This window comes from Zootoca vivipara, chromosome 3, assembly GCF_965207765.1.
Source record: "Zootoca vivipara chromosome 3, rZooViv2.hap1.1, whole genome shotgun sequence".
Lineage (NCBI taxonomy): Eukaryota > Metazoa > Chordata > Lepidosauria > Squamata > Lacertidae > Zootoca > Zootoca vivipara.
Window position 1 is genome coordinate 6,772,594 of NC_142586.1, and position 6,184 is coordinate 6,778,777.

Sequence of the window (6,184 nt, forward strand, 5' to 3'; positions counted from 1 at the left end):
TCCAGACTGTGTCTTCCAAACACCACACTGGCAAAAGGGAGTGTGTGTGGAAACAACACCCATAGTTAAGGTACTCACTGCTGGTAATAACAGCAAAATGTCCTAGGATGGTCACGTCAAATGTGAAGTGTAACATGCTTTATGAAGACATGGGTATATCTCCAAATGACCTGGCATATTGGTGCTGAAGGATTCCACTTCTACTTGATCACCTTTTAAAATGGTGTTATTTTTCACATTTATAGTCCAAACTTACACAAAGAGGTGGCCATTTGTTCTATGAACCATAAAATTGTCAGAGTAGAGTGCAATTCAGGGATCGAGCAACTTGGTCTTCGTTTCTTCCACATCCTTTTGTTTAGATGAACTAATAACTTTAACAAAATAAAGAAGAGTCCTGGTGGGTCAAACCAAACATGCATCTAGCCCAACATTCTGTTTTCACAGTGAACATCAGGTGCTCATGGAAAGCCCACAAACAGGAGCATGAGCACAGCAGCATTCGCCTCTGTGTCTTAGTGGCGGTGGTCAAAGAGAAAAACAACAACATGGGATCACCTTCATCAGGGTATCTCAATACAGAGACCTATTTTCTTCTCTGAGTGAACACAAAAGAATTTCAGAAATAGACTGGAAAGAGAAGTTGCTGAATTGCAACTTATCACCAAGCTTAAAACCATGGAAAGACCCAGGCCCGGCTCTAGGTAGACCCCCGGTGGCGCAGGGCACCATGGCACCGGCCCGCCAGAAAGGCGCCGCGAGCTGCGCCCGCCCGTTGCCCGCCCGATCCGCCGGTCCGCCGCGCAGCTGCGCCTGTGGGAGCCGCGCTGTGCGCGGCACCCACCCGCCCGCCGCGCTGGGAAACGGGGCGGGAGGGCGCCAGAGAGATCGCGCTGTGCCTGCCCGCCCGCTGCTGCGCCCACCCGCCCACCGCGCTGGGAAACGGGGCGGGAGGGCGCCGGAGAGATCCGGCGCACCACAGCGGCAGGGGCGTTTAAGACAGCCCTGGAAAGGCCAGGCTTGAACAGAGACGTTAGATTCCTATCTCATTATACATGATAAAGCGATCTTCAGCCATCTCACCCCTTGCTTTTTCATGCAAGACCATTTGCAGTCATTTGCAGTCGTCAACAGCTATCAGTCAGTCAATCACCCATTTCCACCAACCTTCTGAGTGATATCCCTCCCCACCCTTTCTCTACATAAGCGCCTGGGGACTTCTATTTCAGTGTATCTGAAGAAGTGTGCATGCACATGAAAGCTCATACCAAAATAAAAAAACTTAGTTGGTCTTTAAGGTGCTGCTGGAAGGAATTTTTTTATTTTGTTTCGACTACGTCAGACCAACACGGCTACCTACCTGTAACTAGAACGGTGAAAGATGAACTTTGAGGTTCAGGCATGACATTCTGTACTTGAAATATATATTAAAAAATTATAATGCTTGATTGTTTTTTTAAAAAAATGGTTTTGTGTGGGTTTTTTTTTTTAAGTTGACATTGGTGATGATGGTGATGAAAGAAGTGTTTACAGATATGTCCAGGCTGCAAACATGGGACTTTCCTTGGATCATGAAGAAGACCATAATTCAGACTTAACCATACCAGACCCCGCTTAGTTTTGCAAATGCAAGTGCTAGAGGATTTATTGTTGTACCACTAGGACACTACCATTAACCCTCATATCTTCACCTTCATTCAAAAGCTGGTACACAGAAGGGCCATAGTTTCGGGACAGAAATCTGCTTTGCATACAGAAAGTCCCAGGCATCTCTGGGGGCAGATTCCTGCCTGGAACCCTGAAGAACTAGTCAGAGTCAGTGTAGACCAACACTGAGCTAGATAGAGCCATGGTCTGGCACAGTATAAAGCAGCTTGCTATGTCCTGCTGTTCCTGTCTTGGTGACGTGTGCTACTTTCCGACAGTAATCCACAATAACAGAAATATTTCCAGCAGTCATGACACCTCCAAAACCGCTTCCTTTCATCCATTGACAGATAATCCAAAACAAAGTTTGTGATATATGGAAAATGCCAAACATGACGAGAAACAGATTTTCTCCATGCAAGTCAGGCAAATCCTATTGTATCAGTTTTGTCTAGATGTACAGCGATTAATCCAGCACACACAAAAGAAATGGAACTTGAATTCAGGATAAATTCTGCATGGTGTTTACTTTTGTCCACAAGCATTTCTTGTCATAGCAACTGATGATAAGTCTTTCTAAAACAGGCAGAAGGCAATTTATTGCCGGTACAATATGTGCAGGGGGGTTCCTGAGCTGCTGTCATGAAGACAGGGGGACTGCTAGGTACTTTTAAAAAAAGTTCAGGGCACAGACCCATGCTCAGGGCCGGTGCGTCCATTTAGGTGAACTAGGCAGCTGCCTAGAGCGCATAAATGGAGGGGGCGCTGGGCAGCCTGCCCCACAAAACCCCCGCGCCACCGCCGCCCTTCCACAGCGTGCGCTCGTGCTCCTCCTGCCTATGGAGGGGACGCTGTGAGCTCCTCAGCGGCTGCAGCAAGTGAGCGAGCAATGGCGGCGGCAGCGCCCGTAGCTGAAGCCTTCAGCTATGGGTGCTGCTGCTGCCTCCGACGCTCGCTCGCTGCAGCCGCTGAGGAGCTCACAGCTTCCCCTCCACAGGCGGGAGAGCGCTGAGCTCTTCTTTTGGCTTGCGCTCCTCCCACCTATGGAGGGGACGCAGGGGCGTCAGCAATGCGTCATGATGCGTGACGCATGCATCATGACGCATGTGCCGGAGGCGCCAAAAGGTGTTTTGCCTAGGGCGCAAAAAGCCCTAGCACTGGCCCTGCCCATGCTATGCCATAAAAACCGCATATGCTGACTTATATGTATCCACGCAAATTTAAGTCTCCAAGCAAATTAAGAAGGTGGGTGGCAGGGCTCTTACTAGTGCTGTGCTTTTCAGGGTGCCTGGTAGTCCTGTAAACAGTATAAACTTTTAAAATAATTAAAAGGGGGAGAAGGGGCAACAGATCCAGGCAGAGCACATTTCCAAAAGTACATTTCCGAGCACAATTCAAATGGCTTTGGCTCTGTATACCTGAGGGAGTGTCTCCACCCCCATCGTCCAGTCCTAACACTAAGGTCTAGCTCTGAGGGCCTTCTGGCGGTTCCCTCACTGCAAGAAGTGAAGCTTAAGGGAACCAGGCAGAGGGCTTTCTCAGTAGTGGCACCCGCCCTGTGGAATGCCCTCCCATCAGATGTCAAGGAGATGATTGACTATACAATCTATACATCTGAAGCCAGCCCTTTAATGTTTAATGTTCTATTTTGTTTTTTATATGTTAGAAGCCACCCAGAGTGGCTACTGCAACTCAGTCAGATGGGTGGGGTACAAATAAATTTATTATTATTATTATTATTATTATTATTATTATTATTATTATTATTAACCACCCAGGGTCTGACCCTCTAACCATGGCCCTGAAAGAAAGCCTGCCTATTATTATTATTATTATTATTATTATTATTATTATTATTATTATTATATTACACACACACACACACACACACACACACACACACACACACACACACACCTTTATCATAAGATCTCAAGGCAGTTCAGGATAAAAACATGGAAATAAGCAATACAAAACATACACCCCCTTCCCACAGAAACTTTTAAATGGCTGTAGAATATATCAGCTAGAGGCCAGGTTGAAGAGGGACATTTTCACCTGGCACCTAAAAATATATAATGAAGGCACAAACCTCCCTGGTGAGAGCATTCCACAAACAGGGAGCCACTGCAGAAAAGCCCCCGTTCTCGTGTTGCCACCCTCAGAGTCTCACGAGGAAGCACATGAAGAAGGGCCTCAGATGATGAGTGCAGAGTCCAGAGCGGTTTATATGGGTAGAGGCAGCTGTTTAAAGCTTCCTCCACCGCTGCAAACAGTCTTGCCTTGGTGAGCAACCTGGCTGTTGAATTCTGCACCAGTTGAAGCTTCTGAACCACCTTGAGAGGCAGCCCTATGTATATTGTGTTGTAGTAATCCAACCTAGAGGTTACCAGAGCATAGACAACAGGCTATCCCTGTCTAGATAGGAGTGTAACTGGGCCACCAGCTAAAGCCAATAGAACGATCATCAGGCACCTTCCTGGAAGGTGCTTTGGAGATTGTTTGGGTTACACCAAAGCACCCCCAGAAGGCTGTGCCTGCAGCAGCGATGGAGGAGGAAGCGACTAAGGTGCGGGAGGGGAGTTAGCAAGCAGGGGGAGTGAGCAAGCAGCGGTGGCGAGATGGTGGCAGAGGAAAACAGGTGGCGTGATGCCATTCTGATGCATATGGACCAGAAAAAAGCACTGGTAATGCAACAATTGGGCAACTTGTGAGGTCTGGACTGTTGAAACAGGGGGAATGAATAAGGAAGCTAACCATCTCGTTCCAGAAGGGCTCCTGTGTCTGGAGAGCTGCTTGACACATAGCAGGCCCTACATTGCTACATTCCCGGGCCAGGCATTGTGTCTCCACTTACCCCAGCTACCTAATAGATATGTGCACGCAGATTAATGTAGCATCGAAATAGATTTGTGGATGAAAATATTCAGAAGGGAGATGGATTAGAAACAGGCAGATTCATCCATCAGTAGACATAATATTGTAACTCCAGCTGTAGCTCTAGACCAGGGGTAGTCAGCCTTTTAATACCTACCTCCCACTAATGCATCTTTCTTGATGGTAAAATTTCCTTACCGCCCACCAGCGCTCGATGGAAGGAGGATTCAGCTTGTGCCATAGAACTCCCTAGCACCCACCTAGAATCCTGAAACGCCCTGTCAGAGGTTATTACGGCTACTCCTGAGTAACGACTCTCTACATACTTGTCTTTCAGAGTCTTTATTGGTGCACATTATTTACAGTGTGACGAGCTGTCGGTTTCATGTCCGCTTATTCCGTGTCAGAATCCGGCAATGCCCCTTTCTGCCCCTTGGACCAACATAAGAGCCTAGGGACAGCGAATCTCCTCCCTTTCCTCCTCCTCCTTAATTCCGGTGCCGGGGGAAAGGGTCTACGCTCTGTCTTTTCCCTCTCCCCCCTTTCCGTCTCTCTCTCTTCCCGCCTGTGGAGCAGGGGCTCTTCCCTGCTGCCAGAGCCCTGGCTCTCCCTCTCTGCTTCCTGACTAGCTCCTTCAGACCCTGCGCTTCCATGGCTGCTTGGGGAGGAGCTGCTCTTGATGATAGGGGGAGGTTCTCTATACTCTCTCCCCCTTACACACTCACTAGCGGGCGGTAGGGACCAGGTTGACAACTGCTGCTCTAGACGGATCCCTGCACATCCTCAAAACTACTACTAGTTTCTCCCTTCCTAAAAGCCCAATATCTCAAGGTTTTTCATGCAAACATATTTTTTTATAAAAAAAAGTAACAAGATTTACGTGGTTTCCCATCAATACATGTTCTCTGGGTGGCTTCCAAAAGCAAAAAGAACACATGTCATCCGGATGGTGTGGCTAATGAATTTTACTTCTCTCAGCAGCAGTGTACCACATGTCACCCAAGTTCATTTATCGTTAAATCATTTCGCCCAGTCTTTCCGCGAAAACGGAGGTTGTGCTGTCACCCACAGAGCTCCCCTTAATAGATGTCGCTGGGCCCCCTGCCCCTCCTGCTACAGCACAGTCGGTTGCTGCAAGGCTGACTCAAGAGCTCTTCATCCATGGTGCTCCGTGGCTGTTCTTTCCCACGAGTGTTAAGCAGAAGGCTGCACACGAATGGCCAAGACCCAGTAACCCACTTAAAGTTAACTCCAAACTATTAACTTCACAGATGGATGGCTTTTCCTTTCCTTGCGCTTGAGGTCGTGAGCCCCTGACCCTGGACCAGTAAGAGAAAGCTGCCCCATTCAGTTTCAGGATGAAAGTAGGCCAACTAATCGCCTGACATTTAGGTCATCCTGATATCAGGGCAGAACTGCCCTGTGCCTGCATTCATCCACAAGCTGCCTTTTCTGGCTTTGTTAGGTTTCAGACTCGTGGCATCACGATTACAGTGACGATGGCAACAATTTCAAAGTTTTACAGGTCGCTTTTCTGACATCCAAACTGTTCTTTGAAGCTCTTCAAATTTAGGCTTGTGGTTTTATACTGGTTATCCCTGTGTTGTCAGTGGCTTAAAAAAAACCCCACTAACTTAAAAAAGAAGAAGCCTCTGGTGCC